The 20,067-nt window shown below is 32.5% G+C and overlaps 1 protein-coding gene across 3 annotated transcripts in view; it reads right to left on the reverse strand.

Annotated features, from left to right (window-relative positions):
• The window catches only part of capu (cappuccino), a 31,838-nt gene extending 12,685 nt beyond the window's left edge, over positions 1 to 19,153 (reverse strand). Inside the window, exon 1 of one of the 3 annotated variants that reach the window (XM_069041060.1) lies at positions 19,018 to 19,153. The gene's annotated coding sequence lies outside the window, so the exon portion shown is untranslated. Of the gene's footprint in view, positions 1 to 3,821; positions 3,840 to 13,422; positions 13,546 to 19,017 lie in introns of those variants that run through there. The other 2 variants (XM_069041061.1, XM_069041062.1) reach the window with 2 other exon arrangements.
• Between the last annotated feature and the right edge of the window lie 914 nt (positions 19,154 to 20,067).

The following is a 20,067-nucleotide window of genomic DNA, read 5'->3' on the forward strand; positions in this document are numbered from 1 at the left end:
GAATTTATTGCATAAAAGTTTTAAAAAATTTCATTATTTATAATTTTAGAACGCACATAATAGTTATTTATGCAACGAGTTTCTGTGTAAATTGTGCTTTTCTAATTGCCCGAGGGACAAGATTAAAACACGAGCGTAGCGACCCTGAAGCTTCCACATCTTTCAAAAATGGTTTCGCATTTGCTTTTGACAGTTTTGACAAATTTTTCAAGACCTGTCAGAAATGTGACGTTGAATGTGTTGTCTGGGGCAACGGTTCGTTATCTGCTCATTTCGCTTTAGGGCAGTTAAGAGGCAGTTTACAAAGCAGAAAAATGAGAATTTATGACAGTTGAAAACAATAAAAAAAAATTTCTTCAAACGTACGTAAATTATGACATCATACTGCTGCATTGATAATGTTAAAGTGTCACTTCATTGTCATGGCATCTAACGAACTGACCAACGTCCGTGAAATTATTATCTCCGCTGATGAGCGGCTGTGAAGTAAACTGGTTAAATCATTTGAAATTCCTACCTCAAATTGTAACAAATTCGTGTCTGAATGTGAGATATTGAATGCTGAAGTGAATAAATAAGGTTTAATCAAGAAACTTGTACATTATTGCAAAACGTATTTACAAAATCTGTCCAAATTAAAACGGGTTGACAGACGGATAATTATTTCGCATTTTTTCACAGCATTTTTATACTAGTCATAGTATCGCTTTGCAAAACAAGTTATATTAATTGATCAGTCTACCCAATCTCCTACCTGGTTTCTTAACATTTCTTAAATAATTGGTTATGAAGGTTTGAAGAAAAATAGTATATGTTATTCGGAGCAAAAATGGAGTTTTATGTGCTTTGACCGCAGCACATAAAACTCCATTTTTGCTCCTCATAACATAATATACTATTAAATAAAGTAAGTACATAATATTTTGTTTTAGTGCTTATTCACAATGGACGTAAGCTTGACATAAGGCATAAGAAATTCATGATACATGCAGTGGCTGTTTGATAAAAAACGCCTCAACCCATAACTTTTTTATTTAATATCCGATTTCAATGAACTAAAAAACCAAACATATGGTTTTTCATGCGCTACGAAGCAGTGAAAAGAAATTTTTTTTGGCGTTATTTTCAGTAGCTAACGATAGTCAACTTTTTTTTTTTAAATGGACATGTAGTTTTTTAGGCTCAGTCTGGTAAGGTTTTTTTTTCTGAATCTAATGATGTATTAAAAGTTATCGTTTGCTTCATAGATGACTGAAAAAAAAATAAAACAATTTTTAATTGTGGTTCAGCTTATTATGAAATTTTCAAGTGTGCCGTGAAAAACAATTGGAATACAAATAGCAACAAATGTCAAGTGTGAGTTTGAAAATTTTCAGGTGCAATCTTGAAGAGTTTTAATATTATTTTCTTGGAAAACATGAATAATAATAATTATTATTATTATTTTTTCAATTAAATTTTTGTTTTTGACTAATTACGATTTTTATTACACTCGAACATAAAATAATAGTCAAATGACTGCTATCCTGCATGACTGACAATGTTATTTTATACTTAAATAAAAAAAGTTTAAAAATGCAGATGAAAATTTGTAAGCTGACGTTTAGATGACATTTATCGTACTTTGTATTCCGATTGTTTTCCACAGCACTCTTAAAAATTTTATAAGCTGAACCAAAAAAAAAAGTTTTATTTTTTTTCAGTTAGCTATGAACCAAATGATAACTCAATACATCATTAGATTCAGAAAAAAAAAACCTTACCAGACCAAGCCTAAAAAACTACATGTGTCCATTTAAAAAAAAAGTTGACTATCGTTAGCTATTGAAGATAACGCCAAAAAAAAAAATACATTTTATGGCTGTCTCGTAGCGCTTGAAAAACCATATCTTTGATTTTTTTGCTCATTGAAATCGGGTAATAAATAAAAAAGTTATGGGTTGAGGCGTTTTTCATCAAACAGCCTGTATACTATTAATTTTTACGTAACTTATGAGAAGTGACCTCAGTGAACATTATTGTTGTGTACAAAAAGGCATCAAGAATCATATTCGAATTATATGGATACATAAATTATTTTCCAATTGCCCAAATTTACAAATTATTCTTAGGTATCTCTTATGTATTTTTTATGTCTTATGTCCATTGTGAATAAGCACTTACAATACAAAAATTTCTGAAAAATCTGGAAAAGTCCCCCGAATGCTTGCAGCGTTTCCACACTGAATGGGAAGGGAAACCTCTCAAAAAGGAATTCATATGATTTTGAATCGTCTGATTCCCAAATAAGTCGGTTTCCGATGACGTTAATAATGATGGTTTCTTTACACCAAGGGCCTTAGGTTTCAAAGGCTAAACCTTTAAATATGTAATTTGACGAAATAAATGGAACAATATTTGCTATGTTTGCGTTTGCAAGCCATTTCAGCGGCAAAACCTGAAACTTCAGATGTTTTCAAAGCCATCTGGGCGTTTTCCATTATCCCGAGACAGTCCGTTTGATTTTAAAGTTGAATTAACATGAGTAGAAGTCAAAACCGGTTGATAATAGAATTAATTTCAGTATGTCTGGAAAATCTACCACTGCTTTTGGAACAATTTAGACCGTGGATGCCAATTTCGTCAACTTTCGCATTGCATTTGCAAATATGAGGTGTACAAAGATTACAACCCGATCTTAAACCAATAGAAACTTGGAAGGAAGTGTTATCTAAAGAGTACCAATATTTGGAGAAGGTATTGCATGTAACCAAGATCCTGATTCTATGCATTGCAAAGCCTTAAAACGAGCCAAGCCTCTAGGTGAATTAAAGAATAAGTCATTGGCAATTATTCCTTTGATATTGATATTATCTCAATTCTTCTGAAATTGTAGAATTGTTGGTCTTTCCTTTTCATTTTCTACATCCCAGACTGCTGAAGCTTCATCATAATGGTGAATAATAAACTCATTATCCTTTGAATTTAGTAATAGATAAACAAGCTTTTTAACACCATGAATTGAAGATGGAAAGCAGGGAGGTAAACAGCAGATATGTGGCAAATTCCCAGTCTACGCACATTTCGTTCTAAGCTAACATACTCGTATTTAAGTGACAGAATATATTTTATTATCAATTAGGTACTTGTTTCCGTGTTAAATATTTAAATTTTCTTATCACTGAAAGACAAACCATATTTTACGAGTTTCAAGCAAACAGTCTGCAGTTTATAGTATACGATTACGATAGGAAAAAAGTAAAAATATGACTTAAGTTTATTCAAAAGTACATTAACTGGAGTAGGTACACTCAAAAACATTTTTTTGCAATAGGTAAGTATTTCAAAGTTTAACTTATGGGAACTAGATTCATTAAAAATTATAAATTGTAGTTTTTGACATCGCCGGGGAGCTTTTCCGCAAAAGTGTGAACAAGGGGAAAATCTGAAACACTACACCTAGTTACTCATGAAAATTGAATATTGGGTTGCATTTTGAGTTCGTCAGGCTCGTACTCTTACGTGAAACGAAACACGTTGTATATTACGCAGATCTAATCTTTCTATCGATATGTTACTTTCTCCACGACTATTAAAAATTATTAGAATTTTCATTCTATCACGGGCAGGGGGTCTATTCTTCAATTTCGAGTCATAGGTAAATGTGGCATGCGACATTTGTCAATTCTTGTACTCTGCAAGTCGCATGCGCATTGATGCCCGTTGCCAATAAACATGACGATTCTGTTGATATTTCTGACAAGGTATTGTGCTATTAAATTTTGACTGATGGCAAACGATCAAGAAATGTTTGTACTTTTTGAAGATGTTGAAATACTTACAGCGGTGGAGAATTTCCCTGATAAAAGATCCAGATCGTCAATCGGATGCGTTTGTAAACAATAAATCGCGCATTGCGTAGCAACCGCTAAACGAGGCACAATTTTAATTGTCAAATATTAAAAATCAAATTAAATTCAATTTTCAAATATTAGGCAAATTTCGGCTGTTTAACCACGTATAACTATGGTCAAATAGTTAATTTTTCACAAATTCATTAAATCGTTATAACTTTTGCCATTTTTAAGCGATTGTAACAGGTAACACGTAAAGAGCATTCGAATTAGATGCGGAGAACTCGACACATCGTTAAACATTTATGAATAAATGCAATAGCAGGCCGACTTCAACAAACGGTGTGACCAAAGGTGAATTTATACTTCACGTCATAAAGAGACTACTAACGGGCCTTCAAATAAATTTATATTTAGAGCAACCTATGGAAATAATTGTTTGCAACATTCTTCCAGCGTAGAAAATGACACAAGAAACGTCTGACATTTTAACGAAATAAAATTAGGTTAGAATAGTAGTTTATTTGACGAGTTTGTGTGTAAATTGGGCCAAAAAAGGCCCAATTTACACGCGAACGAGTTGAATACAACGTTTTTTTGTTCGACGAGCCCCTTAAAGGCTCCAAATCGCTTAAAACCTTTAAAATTAGGTTGACGTTTTGTTTTGACAAGTTGTGACATTTATCAAAATCCGTTCACATAGGAGAAAATTCTCAAATTCTGACAGTGTCGAACAAAAGAATATTTATAATTTTTGTAGTGCATTCTCCCTATTCCCCCTCCACGGAATATGACAATATGAAATTGGGAAAAAGCTTACTATGTAACCTGTGTAACTCCGGAGAATAATTGGTTACCTACAAAAATTACTTTACACTGTTAACAGAATTAGAATGTCGCCTACGCCTACTCTAAATATATATTTATTTGAAGGCCCGATAGTAGCTTATACACGGCCGTATTTCAGACACTATTGTTGGTATGAACGATCGGTATTCAAGATTTAGTAAAGTACAACACTTATTTGAACAGTCTTTATCCTAGAAACGATTCTATACTTGGGCCAACCCACAGATATAGTAATAAAACCGCCCCCTAGTGCCCGCGTATTTTAAATAGCAGCTTCTAATTGGCTTATTCAAAACGTGCGCAGATTTTCGAAAGCCTGATGTACATCCACAAAAATTACTTGACGGCATCTGGCATCTCATTCGTTTTAACCTCGCTTCGGGAGTTTGACCACGTGTTTATGTTTGTTTGTTTTTCTTGGCAATTTTCGATTTGTATTACAAAATAGTTTTTTTTCAAGACTTATATAAGAATGACAAATGGCAAAGAACCTGCTTCATTGTGAAACAGGCTTCAGCGTATATCGTTCTACGCAACTAGGCCACATCCCCTTTTTTTATTACTATATCTGTTGGTTGGCCCAAGTATAAATGTGCTATTGTCCAAGGTAGTTTTTCCTGCATTTTCCGCTTGCGTAAATTCATTGACGCAATTGAAATAGGTGCTCAAAATAGATACAGGGTGTCCCAAATAGGCGTAGGTACTAACGGTGCACGACGGTGTACAAGAGATTACCGTAAACGTCAGAAAAATGTTAAAAAAAATCTGTTGGACTTATTTGCTAATTTGGCGGACGTTTTTGAAAGTGGCACTTAACAGGTCAATTATTTTGAAATAAATGTATTAAATTGTCATGACAGCTACCTCTAATCGTACATATTATCACAAAGAATTCAAGATCACTCACTACCAATATTTAATCCTGCATAATAGAGAATTTAGAAGCTTTGGAATCGAAAAAAAAACTTAAATCCACTACGGCAACATTGCAAGTTAATGATGTATGAGTATATCTTTGTTTACATTGTATTACCGTTAATAATAATAATAACAAAAATTAATTTTTTTGTCTGGAAAATTTTCTCCATATTTTTTTCATGTAAGCACATTTAAACATCTTCGATAAGGTAGTAGGTAGTTAGTCCGCTAATTTTGGGACACCTGCATATTTATGTACACTTTTAAGTCTACAAAATTACCGAACATCGTTTCTCGGCCTTACTTTGTAAAACTGTTTCAAAGCTCCCTGGCGTCTGGACTATAGCGACACCGACACTATCATAAAGCAATAAAATCCCTTCCCCAAGTTTATTTCTCCGTTGGTGTGTATGGTTTGTCGCAAGCAATCAGTTTTTACAATTTATAGTAAAATCTTTTTCGTAAACGGTCAATTAGCAATATCCAATCGCACCCCAAAAGACTATTGCCATAAGACGCCATAAGCGCCAGACAAGCGTTAAACCCTAAACTTCGTAGCTGTTCGCTCATGTTTATCTATTGCATCGATTCGTGTTTAGGTTCCAGATCATGTTGGTGTATCCAAATTTCATCACCGGTTACGACGAAAAAGTGCGTCCGGATCATCTGCACACAATTCAAAAACTTCACATTAGCATTCAACTCGCTGTTCCTATTCGAACGGTGTCAATATTTTCTATACCCACTTGGCTTTGCTCATCATGAGTAAATTATTGTGGAGGATTTCTCCAAAAATGTGTAAGTCTAGCTCACAGCCGTGGAATTACTTACTCTACTCTAACAAAATGGGTTTTTGAAACGCCAATTTTTTGAATAAAACTGAAGAATTCCAACATTTTATTAATTACTACAGACCAGAACATGGATGGCAGGTCATCAAACTGATTGAAGTTTTACCGCCCGATCGAAAACACAAAAAATTGTGTATCGTTGTAGAATGTTTTGTAAAAATTTCAAATTTTTTAATGAGATAGGTACAGGTTTCATTTTATAGCTATTAAGACAACAAGTGTTTCATAGACGATTTAAAAATCGAGGTCGCCTCCGCAGGGAGCGAGGATTTAATAGACCGAGATTTTGAAACTATAAAACACGCGTTGTCTTCAAGATTTTTTCTAACACTAACATCTTATCAGAAATTTTAATAAATTCAGAAATTATTCGAGGCGTGTCACAATACACAAAATGCAAAGGTTGCCGTGGGTACTATGGTAATAATATCAACAAATTTGGAAAAAAAACAATTTTCATCGTTGAAATGTGCCAAAACGTTCCAGAAGAAAGAAAAAAGGGGCAATTTGTTACCAATGAAGTCTAAAAGTGCATACGAAAAGGTGTATGTTTCGTTTCAAGGCCGGAACAATCACGGAGATAACGGAAGATGTCATTTTGGCTGTTCTTGATATGGGGTAATTGTGAAGACTTCATTAAAAGTTAATTCACATTACGGCAAGAATCATTTGAAGAAAATGTACAGATTGCCAGTTTTCGATGGCCGGGTACGTGCATTGGATGAAACAGCAGAAGTTAAAGAAGAAGATGTTAGGAACAAGAGCACGAAGCTAATGTGGCAGTTCCAATTCAATAATTGTATAAATGATGAATAAAATGTTACTTGAATAATATGTGTGAGCATATTTTATGACTCTATAAGATACGTTGCTATTGACAACGTGTCTTATAGAGAAAAGCGTATTTTATGGGAAACATAAGGTGTGAGCTCAAATGCACCATGGAAACAGTATAAGATATTAGTGTTAGAAAAATTCAATAACCGTTACATTAATTTACATAATTTTTCACTGAGAGTCCTTTCAAACATTTCGGAAAAATTTGGTGCCATTGAAATCACGAAAACATCACCGGTTTTTAAAATAAATGGAATTGAATATTAAAGTGCAAAATTTAACTATGATTTATTATTAAATTGGGTGGTCACTTCCAAAAAGAGGTTGACGAAAAGTTCTCAACAACAGATACTTGTTGACTGTTCACCAACAATGAGGTATTTATTTATGACACTCTAGTTGTAAATCTTGATCATTTTTCGATGTTAATGTTAAGATTGAATATACAGGGTGATTTACGAGGAATAATGAGCCCGACGGAATAGAAAATGCAACCCGCAATTCATCAGGAGAAAAACCCGGACATTTACCGCTTCGATGTCCGGCTTTTTGTTGCAATGTATCGTGGGTTGCATTTTCTATTCCGTCGGGCTCATTATTCCTCGTAAATCACTCTGTATAATTCAAAAACTAATAATTTTCTTTTACGGAGATATACAATAAATATACAGAGCACCGTTAAATGTTTTGAAGATGCAACTCCGTAGAGGGCATTGGGCATTGCGAAACCGGTACGGTAGTTTCTATTTTACATTTTATGAAGCAAAGTGCAACGACAAATCTCTCTACCTACACGTATAGCGATAGATACTAATGTTTCTATAACATCTATGTATAACAAAAAAAAATTATCAAACCTTACGTTCTTACCTCCAGCAGATTAAACAGCTCAGCTGTGACACCGATTGACAAAGAGTGAACAAATTCAAATAAATTGATGAATGTAGATTCCCATACAAAGCGGTGCTTCTCTAAAGTTGTTAAAAAAGATTTAGTGTGAATGTAAAAAAAGTTGCAATGCAGCTTGCGGTTGTAGGAAGGCACAGTTGCAATGCCTTGTAGTGTGTGGCTCACGTCAGCGAATGGTTTTCCCAAATGCTGAAAGATCACAGAAGAATTGGGCGACGATAAAGAAATCGATGTAAAGATGGAGGATCGCGTCTCCCAAGAATATGTTATGTGAGCGAATTTTTAATTTGAATTTGAATAGCGTAATATTCAAAGTATGTAGCTACTGATGAGATCCTAGATTAACCGTTATCATCAGAAAAGTAGAAGATAATTTACATGAATTTGTGGAACAAATAGAAACCACTATAATTTTTTGAAATTTCTTGGGACACATAGGTCGCCGCAGTACCGAAAGTGTTAATACAGATTCACTAAAAATATTTCGGAATGTGTAGAATGCCGTAATGAAAGAAATATATAAAGACAAATATGCTGAAGAATTCGAAAGGCTTGTCTTCTGGTGTCTTTAATGTTGTAAATTTGTAATTTTACTACGAGAATCAGCACATAGGAGGACGCAACTTAATATAATTCATAATCATGTTATTACTCTGTCATCTGTCTGTGCACCTATTGCAGGTAGCGTATTATTCATGCTACAATGGATCTACAAATCTGAAAAAATAGATTTTAATTATTAATTCTCTGTAAAAGATTGAATATTGAGAATGTCTCTTTAAAACTCGAAAACTCACAAAATTGAGTAACGATTTGAAAAAATCCTCATGAAAGCTGTAGGTATGAAAACTTCAATAGGGTTTTTTTCGAAACTGCGTGCTCCGTACTCGTTATATTTTCTTCGTTTGTATTAGAATTCGTGAGATTTATAAAAAAAAGTATCATCACTTGTTATATTGCCTATGACTATTTGATTGGTGTTTTTCTAAAAATTCACAGTTCTTTCAAAGACACAACTTAAACTCCAGTTTATATAAGATTGTATTAATTGAACTGCAGAAGGTGTGAAAAATTAGTTTTTAGTGATTAAAGAAGGAATAATTTGTTTGAAAGTGATGGCTTCCAATACCCTATAGTTAAAACATTCGATAAAAGACGTTACAATGAAACACGGAAATGAATCCATTGCGGTTTGGGGATATTTTTAATCATAAATGAGACTGGACCGCTTTGTCAAATCCGTGTTGTACTGAATGGGTTTGTACATTCGACATTCTGCAGATTTGGTGCCACGTGACGACGCAGTGATGCAATTAGATTAGATCGGTTTCAGCAATATGATGTCTCAAAGCATACATCTAAATCTGACTGGTTTAGAAAAGAACTAATGTAATATTATATTATGTGGTGTTGTTAGAAAACCTGAAAAACTATTTTTGATGACTTAATTACCTAAGTAATAACTACTATAATAATTAATTCAGACCACCTCTTTGAAGGCATGCTTGGACAGCAATGGATCAATACTCTGCTGCTGTTATTGACACTGAAGGTGTTTAAACTAAATGTTAAATATTGATAGTTTATTCGAACAGATATATTTCATTGCTAACTTTTTATCCAAGCCTTTTCCTTACGATTGTCTACCCTGCGTCCAATAAACTTAAACTCACCTAAATAATTAACTAAAAAGAATGTTGCTGCATTTATACTCACTATTGTTCTATTCTGAATGTGGTAGCACGGCTCGTTTAAAAGTTTGATACACTTTTTAAAAATGCAAAAATAATTTAAGAATATACAGGGTGTATCTGAAATACGTGTGTTAATTTGAACCAGTGAAAGAACTCCCTAATTTATTAAACTTTTCCCATCCAATTTTTACCAAACGAGTCGTTTTGTGTAATTAACTAGTCTGTATTTTTTATAACCATTAAAAATTTTTATTTAATTTTTTCTGTAACACAACAGAAAATGTTCGCCCTTATCCATAGGCGGGTATACACTTTGATGATGATAACTAATTTATTCCAAATTTTAAATCAATTTGTAATGCTTTTTCGGAAAAATGTTATAGAGAAAAGTTTAATGAACTAGGGAGTTTTTTTCTTGTTGTTTCTTGTCTTGAGTTATCAGATTTTCCACGTGCTTTAATTTATTTTTAATAATATTAATAGGCGCATACTGCATATCTATATCTCTAATAATTAATTAGTCAGATTAATATAATTACTATATTTTAATGCAGGTAAAATAATAACCAATTCTTAGTTACAGTAACTTCATTATACGACAAAGATATGTTATAAGATTAAGATGAATTAAAACGAAAGTAATTTTAAATGTATCGTTTTTCGAAGTATTCGTCAGTATATTTTTTCATTCGATCAAATCATTCCTTAGAGGAAGGATCCAACAGTTCAGGTGGTTCAAAGACGAGGTTTTAAAATGCATTCAAGGCAGCTTTAGACGTTGAAATTCGCAATCCGGACAACTCTGTCTTTGTTTTTGAAAATAAATAAAAAATATGAGGTGCTAGGTCTGGACTGAAAGGAAAATTCCCCAATAATTTTATACCGTTGCGTTGCCTCAAATATTTCAATGAAGAATAAAAATAAAATAAATACCTAGGTTCTAAGTTTCTGGAACAAAATTTAGATTTCTGTCTACCACATCACTTTTCATATTTTAAAAGAATGTAAATGATAAAAATCCTTGTTTATTTTTCACTGCAATTTCATTTTCTAAAAGATAAATTAAATAATAACAAAATTCATTTAGACTAGTTTCTTTCTATTTATGTTTTATAATTTTTACAGCAATAATATACAGGGTGATTTATAATTCCTGTAAAAAAACTTTGCAATCGTGTTCGGGAAGTCATTTTAAGAAATTTTTTTTATGTAAATATAGGTCTTATTTTGCTTATTTACAGAACCACCTACATCAGATTTAAATTTTATTGAAATAATTATTAAAATACAACTTTAAAAAATAACTAGAAAAATAAATGACTATAAAAGAAAAAAAACACTGGTTCAAAATACTTGAACTGGCTTCCAAAAAAAATCCGAGGGGTTTAAGTCGGGCGATCTTTGGGGGCAAGCAATAAAACATCTATCAGGAAATCTTCGGCGATACTGTCCAGATGCCTGAAGACCGTTACTATCACAATATTCATACAGATAAACAATATCTGCATGTTCAACTACACTAAACTCATTGATTTTGACAACTATCAACTAGTTATAGTTGTTTTACAAATTATGTTGTTTATTTCCATGTCTAATTTATACTTTCATAATTATTTCAATAAAATTTAAATCTGATGTAGTTCTGTAAATAAACAAAGTAGGACCTACATTCTTATAACATTTTTTTCTTAAAATGACTTCCTGAACACGATGTCAAAGTTTTTTACACCTATTATAAATCACCCTGTATAGTAATTAGCAATAAAGAATCAAATTAGTTTCTATTTTAAACTCTTAATATATTCTTTTCCTTATCAAAAACTAAAGTTAATTTTTTTTTTCTTATAAAACGGATCTCAAAGGTCGTATGATGTCCCCGACCAAAAAAAACAACACGTTTTTCGTAGTATCGCTACGTCTACTATTTATCATTTTTAATGTCACAGATGTTTTTATGCATATTATTACTTCAGACACTGATAATGGAGAAAGATTACAGCTATTTATAAAATGAGTTAATAAAAGTCTAAAAATAGAACGCATCTCGGGTACAATTTAGCAAAATAAAAATTGGTAACGAATTTTTAAATTCAACCCTCTTTTCTCATTTATTTCACATTTTACAATCAAAATCTTCAAGCTCTGCGAATTTTGTTCTTCAAACTTTTATTATTAGTGGACGGAGGTCTGGTTTTGCTGCTGAATTTACGATAGAACGAATATTCGTGAAAAAATACTTTATGAATATCGTTTGTGCTCCCCTTAAGTGCGAATAATTAAAACTTGGTAATTGATGTTATCTGATAAAAAGCAAATACATACCTACTGGTATTTGTCTTATCATAAAAAAAAATATCATAAATAAAATCTCAAGTAGTTGTCGGCACTTTTTCTAAGAAGCTAGGGTTTAAAAAAATCCTCAATGTTAATCAGTTAACAGTGCTATTAGTATTTCTACTAGTCATTGTTGCCTTTAGAAAATTTTTACAAAAAATAGGACATAAACGGTAGTAACTATCGAGTGTTCAACAATTGTGATATTCATCTCAGTTTAGTTAAATCATTAACTTAAAATAGAAACCATCATGTAAGAAAACCAGGAAAGCTTTCGTTAGTTAATTCTAAAACCGACTGATTTTTGCAAAAGAAATTATTTACACTACTGCTCCCTGAATATATGACGGTTGGAATCTAATGTTTGACAGCTGATGAAGCTACGCCATACGTTATCGGAAACAAAAGTAGTCACCAGACTACTTGACCACACGCTCTTTACAACCTGTTTACTGACAATGAAAATAATTTTTATTATGTATTTACAATAAACGGTCCTTTATATTCTTAAATATTTACCTATGTATTTTATTCATTAATTACTCTTTAATTTTAAACTTTGAACAACATAAATGAGATTTATTATTTTCTTATTTAATTTCTTATTTAATTTCTTACAAGTTAAATTTAACGTAACTATTAAGATTTTCAATAAAACTATAAAACTAATCTATATCAACTTTTCTTTGATCTGGCAGTTTAATGAAGTATTATTTTTTTATTATTTGTAATAATCGACGACGTCGAAAAATCTCTAACAATCTATTTCAGTTGGTAAAATGCTTGTTCTAGAGGTGTTTGATTAATTATTGTACCTACAAGGTATTGTCCATAATTTTCAATACAAGATTTATTATAAAATTAATTACCTCTAAGGTTAAAGGAAAATTTATAAAATAAAAGCAATTACTGTTAATTTAAGCAAGGGTAAATTGTTAAGTTCGCTCGACTTCATTACTTTAATATTGTTAATACATTAATTATGACGTGAAGCAGCAAAATAAATACGAGGAAAGGAACGTCTTTTATGCAAATACATTTAAATTTCTACTAATAAAATTAACAGAAAATTTGTTTTAAATCTGAAAGTCAAAATTTTTTGATAAATAAATTTAATGTAATGCTGGAAAATTATGGACGTATTTCAATTTACTATTGTATAATGAAATTAAAAATAAATAAAAAAAAAAAACTTACAAGAAAATAAACTCTTGATTTTTCTTTGTGTATCGCATTCCTTGATTAAAAATGGAAAAACATTAATTTATACCTTGCAAAAGACCTTTAAGCACTAGACACAAGGCTTTTGTTTACTAACAAATATGAAACAATCTCTCTTATCATTTATTTTTTAGTGGGTGTATCACATCCGCATTTTTTAATCTGGACAAACCTAAACTAGCAAATTTTACAAAAATAATAAGTATGTTATAAACATTTTCCGTTTATTCGTGGTTCTACAGAAGAATATATTGTTAGAAGTGTATTAACCTATTGGCAATTAGAATCATGTTGTGTTTCCACTCGGTCTTCCGTTTATTTGTGCGTCAGCTTGTCAACATAGTTTTCGAGTTTTCCACTAAATTCAGTGTTGGAAGGGGAGAAATTCAACGGTGGCTTGTGGGAATGGAAAAGATGCCATTATTTCCTGTCACCTGTTTACGCCACTGAAGCAATTTTCCGAAGGAAGTTCGATCGTCATTTCTTGTAGTTGTAAATTAGGTTGCAGGAGACTAAAATGAGCTGTCAGAGTTTCTTAATTAAATTATACAATAGACAGTTTATACCTAGTTTAAAAAAAAAATAACATTTCGGTGGTTAATTACTAAGTTAGTTTCAGTTTTCATTGAACTGTGATGTCACAATTTTAAATTTAGATAAGAACAATAACAATGAAATACTCATAACACAACATAGCATTGGTTATGTAAAATCTAATTTTTTAAAATAATATATAACAATTTTCCCTTCTTCTAAGTATCTGTTACATCGCTATAACTTTTTAAGCAAACTAAACTACATAGATGAAACTAACCAATCAACCCCTGAAGCTGAATCTCATTGGACATAGTTGGATGATGATGTAAGTTTGTTTCGAAATCGAAAATATATGTTTTTTTTTTTAAATGCCATTCCCGTTTTTTGCCATACGGCTATTACGGTACCTTTTCGGTCGGCGGTTTTTCCTTTTTCCAATTCCATTTTGCCTATCCTCTCCTTCCTTCAGGTGGTGCGACGGGGCTCCGGGGCATTTTCCCCGGCCACCCACGCCCATTCCACCTCACATTCACAGACATACACAACACTTATACACCCATGGGCGCCTTTTCCCGACGGGACTCGAACCCGTGCTGACCTCGCGGTGGTGGCCGAAAGAGTGTTGATTCTTCCTTCCACCACCCTACCGTCAGCCCCTACTAGACATACACACACATCCATGGCCCGGCGGAGTTTCCTTCCTTCGAAAAAATCCTCCCCCTTCGGTGGGATTCGAACCCACTAGCGCCGGGACCGCGACCTCGGAGCACTGTCTCCGACAGCCATGCGGCCACCGAGCTACCTATATATGTATATTTTTGAGTTTTTATGAAATTAATGAGACCAAAGTAGAAAAAATAGTAAGTATATTACACTCGTTTTATAAGACGCATTGTGACACTCGTTCTGTTGGAGCACTCCTCACTACGTTCGTCGTGCCCGAACCAACTCGTGTCAAAATCAAGCGTCTTAAAAGTCGTGTAATAATATACTATTACTATTACATACATGTATTATTTTTCGATTTTTTTTTTTCAATTTTATTGACTAATAAATAATCATAATCGGGTTGGCAGCTCTGTGTGTCAAAACGTTTGACATTTGTTTTTTCAAAAAATCTGCAAAAGTGCAAAATAAAATTTCGTCAGCCGAAAAAATGTCGTACGGTAAGTATTTTACAGCGTTCCAACTAATCAGGCACTCAGCTTCGCCTCGTGCCTGAAACCTAGTTTTCACGTTGTAAAATACCCCTACCGTACACTAAGGAGATTCAAAATCTGGTGATTTGTTACCAAACTGTTTAGAAAAAAGCTGCACCTTGCCAAAAATATGTTTATGATCGTATCTACTTTCCCTGTGGACCAACAAAGTATGAAGAAAAGCTATTCAAATCACATTTTAATCGTCAGAAATGACAACATTGACAACCGTCTTCTATTGCTACACTGTCAGATTTAACAATCTCTTTGATCATTTCAATAAAATTTCTCTCATCTTTTCTATTAACGTGTCTCGGTGAGTTTTTTAATCATTGTAAGATTAATATAAAATTTTTGCTACTTATAATTCTCCATTCAGTGACAGTGTGTCTCATACAGCTGAAGAATTTGCAGTTCGCAGTTCTTAGTCCTTCAAAAATTATTTTTAAACCTTCAAAATCCTTGATTATTCTGTACATCGTTACACGCTCCATTTCGAGCTGCTTTACAATTTCAGCAGGTTTCGTGTCCGACTTGAAATGTTCAACTATTTATTGTATGCTACTACTATAAAAATGAAAAGAGTAATGCGACACGTACACCATATACGAGTATAATGTAAGTATACCTGTAGAGCCACTAACTGAAAAAATTAACATAGAGATAAAATTTGATTATTTATGCAAATTGTATTTTTGTCTCATAAATTTATTGAAAATATGCAATTAAACAAATTAAAGTGTTAATTGTTATTTATCTTAAGGCAAAAAATATATTAACCTACCAAATTCTACAGTGAAAAAGATATTTACTATATTCCACAACTCCGCATTATTAAAATTCTATTGAAATAAATAAAAACAGCAAGAAATATTTTTACTGGATATTTCCTAGTTTCTGACTGCCATATTTATTACTTAATAAATAACATAAATAGTAAATACTAGAGGACGGTGCTGCTCCAGTATTTTGTAACCGGCGTTATGGACAATGACAATAGCCACTCAAGCTCAACCCGGAGTGTTATCCTAATGGAACAACACAGTTTGTATCAAATTTTCTCATTTCTTTCATTGATAGTGTTCTTGTTATTAGATTCTGCTTTCGCGGCAACGAGTCTATCTACCATATGATTCAAAAAATTTATGATGAAGAATGGCTGCGAAAAGCAGAAGCATTGAAAACGTGTGGTGCAGCTTTACATAACTACACCCTAAGAATCACATAATAACCTAACTTTATATTTGTGAATTCCATCTACGCTACGGGACGGCGGCTCCGGCAAATAACGGTAACGGTGACTCAATCATCTAGGAACCGCTCTGAAAAAGAAACCATTTTGGTCTTCGTTCATGACAACTACTATCATAATAATGGCATTTTCGGCTGGATTAAGCTAAGTTAAGTCTTCAAAACATTTGTTTTTAATTGCCGCTCTTGATCATAACTGTTTTGAAACTTATACAGGGTGTTTTTGCAATGCGTGCAGAAATTTTAACCACGAGCTACTGGCTTCATGTAGAACTCGGAAAAAATATCTAAAAATTCTATGTCAAAAAATAAAATGACATTTATCTTTTGAGCTACAATTTTTTTTAATTGCTTTTAGTCTTCTACGTTGTCAAACAACAATGTGGTTTCCTTGTTTTAAAGCATATTTCCTATAGGTTACTTCGCATTGGCAGAAACTGACAAGACTGGAAGTTTTATTAATTGAAAATGTACAAAATTTAACGCTGAGAATTTCAGCCTCATTATTATTTATTATTTGATGCATCAAATCAGCTCCTGTTATGAAACCATTCCTTGTTCCCGCATGCAAAATAATATACCGCTTCCCTTCAGAACCCCTTTGCTTGACACATTTACCGTTGCCGTGATCCCAGGAACGTTTAAAACGTCCTGTTTTTAATGTTTTTTGAAAAACAACATGAAAATGGAGGAATAAATTTGCAGAAAAACCAAGAAAGCACGACCCAAAATCTCAAAAATTGAAATTTATAATAACATCTGTCTTAGGTTGCCAACATAAATTTTCAAATATTGGTAGCACCATGTACTGCTGTGAAATGTCTCAAGCAGACGCTAGTCATGTTGACTTCTCGATTCGGACTAAGCTAATCGGACTATAATAATTTAAAAATGGACTTGTGATAATAACTATAAACCTCTAAAATGCACAGTACGAAATATTTTGCACATATTAAGATCTCGTTACATCCTCATATGCACAGAAGGCCACCTATAGGTAGGCAACAGCACAGCAAGGGTATATTTTGGGTCGCAGATTTGTGATCAGTATTTGCTATACCTACATTATCTATATCTACATACGTATATAAAACTGAATGTCTGTTTGTTTGTATATGTTGTATGCAAATCTACAGTTTTACTCCAATCTTGATGAAATTTTGTACACTTAATCTTCAAAACAAGAAAAAAATTACTGTCTACTTTAATTTTACAAAAACCAACCCCTACTACCATTTTCAACCCTGTTAAGAAAAAAAGGCAGTTTTTTCGAGTTGGAAATACCCTCATCTTCGCCGCTTCACCCCTATTTCATCCTCCGAGTATATCGTCACCTTCGCCGCTTGACACCCACAAAAAGCAACCCCTATTATCATTTTTAAGCCTGTTAAGCACAGAAAAAGTTTTTTCCAGTTGGAAATCGCGTTTGCATGTGTGTCATAGTTACATTTGGTTGTTTATAAAAGTAGCAATTTCGCAAAATGTGTTTGAATGATTGTGTTTTACCGGAAGATGTCTTAAATGAAGCAGAACAAGCTTCAAATAGCTTAATACCGGAAAAATCAAAAGGCAGGTATCTGAAATCAAACGAGACAATCAAACAATAGGAGGATCTAAATAAGGTTACAACTGAAAATAAAAGTGTTATGTTGGCGTATTTTCATGAATTGGTAAGTGATCATAGTGTTAGTTTCTTATCGTATTGATCTTTTTGTTTATATAGTCGAAGAAAAAACTAGTCTACAGTAAAGTTTTAAATCAAAAAACAAAGATTCACATTAACTTTGGAAATGTATTGTGGGTTGCATTTTCAATTGTATCGGGGTCATTATCACTTGTGAAATATCATAATTACTAACGAATGTTATAAATCGTGTAGTATACAATATTATATTTTATAGTTTATAGGTGTAGTTATTGTTAAGTTAACTGAACTAATCAATCAGTTTCATAATAAAGATGCTACAAATTTTTGTATAAGGTTTTAAAGTAATTCGTTAATAAAGTCCTGGTCGATTTTTTTTTTGACCGCACGGTAGATAATACAAATAAAATATTAATTTTTTTCTATCGGCGAGTAGAATAAGATTTATTTTTATTTGTGATATTAGATGAATAACTGTAATTTTAACTTTTCCATTTTGTCATCATAGTATACCTACCCTTCTGAATAGATACACCCCAAACAAAAGGACTCTTATTGTATTTACCTAGATTTATATAGTTTCTCACATCTCACAACACCCCCGATCAATTCTGTTGACTGAGTCACGACACATCCTCGTGATTAAGCAAACAAACAAGCCATGTCGGAAGATTGAAATTACACATCTAACAAAGAGGCGAAATAACAGGAAAAATGAAAATTTTTATATCACTCCCATAATCACGTCCCTCCCTGCAGTTATTTGCATAGAAACAAAGAGACAGATGTTTCCTCATCACATTATCACGGTAATTTAAAAATTCTCGTCGTTGCACCAAACAAAGAACGTCATTTATTTTGCCGGTAATGGAACAATCATATCACTTGTTTGTACATCAAGTGAAACTATGCAAAGCATGCAGTATTATAAAAACTCACCTGAAACATTTAGTTATCGTAAAAATTCCCATTAAAATAAAATTTTAAACTGGCGCAAGGTAACACTGATGCAGAAACATTAATAAAATCCAACGAGAGAGAGGCAAAACTGTTGCAGGGTAAGATAACACATAACACAGCGTGACTTTACTCACATTCCGTCATAAATGTTTCCCCATCATTTTGAAAATGTTAAAACCCCTGCATTTTAGAACGCATACTTAGCCGATGTAGCACACGAGTTGTTCCAAACGTTCGTCCTGAAAATTTGTCGACTGCTGCGAAGAACAACAACTGAAACAATGATTGGGAATAATTACAGTTGATGGTGCCAGCGAAATTATTTACAAAGAGCTAACACTGATGGTGACTGAATCAATTCACAAATATTTGTTCCTGACAGATTTTCCTCATTCTGGTTTATAATTTGTTATCTGTTATTATTAGGATGAAGTATTCAATTCCAAACATACCGAGCATTCCTTATGAGATTAATTAACGTCAAAATATTTGTTCTAAAATTTAGTAATCCGTTTCTAAAACAGAGGAAAAGTAGACAACAGATTAATTTTAATTTGATACAATATAGAATTAAGAAAAATCTTTGAATATTTTGCAGAAAAATTTTGTTTACACTCTGAAAGAAAATTGAAAAGATTTTCAATTTAGGAAATAACCTCTTCATAAGAGACAAAAGCAATGAGTTCACATTTAAAACATAAAACATTTTCGTGTTTTATGTTCCGAGTATTTTCTTTTCCATTTAACTTTAATAAACATTTTTCATTAATCGCATGTCTCTTATTGTCCGATGCATCTTCAAACTTTTGTTCGTAATGTTTTTCCAACTAAATACTTCAGCAACCATAAAACTTTTATTCTCCCTTTGGAAGAAGACATCTCTCATTTATATACTTAATTATTCCTGTCGTAAATTCTCTTTTATGAAAAAATAGCGTCGCACCGCCGAATTAGTTTTTTCGATTAAATAATTTTATCACATATTACGAGTACCTACATATATCCCAAGTGCAAAATTTTTTATCGGAA

Source organism: Tenebrio molitor, chromosome 3 (assembly GCF_963966145.1).
Source record: "Tenebrio molitor chromosome 3, icTenMoli1.1, whole genome shotgun sequence".
NCBI lineage: Eukaryota > Metazoa > Arthropoda > Insecta > Coleoptera > Tenebrionidae > Tenebrio > Tenebrio molitor.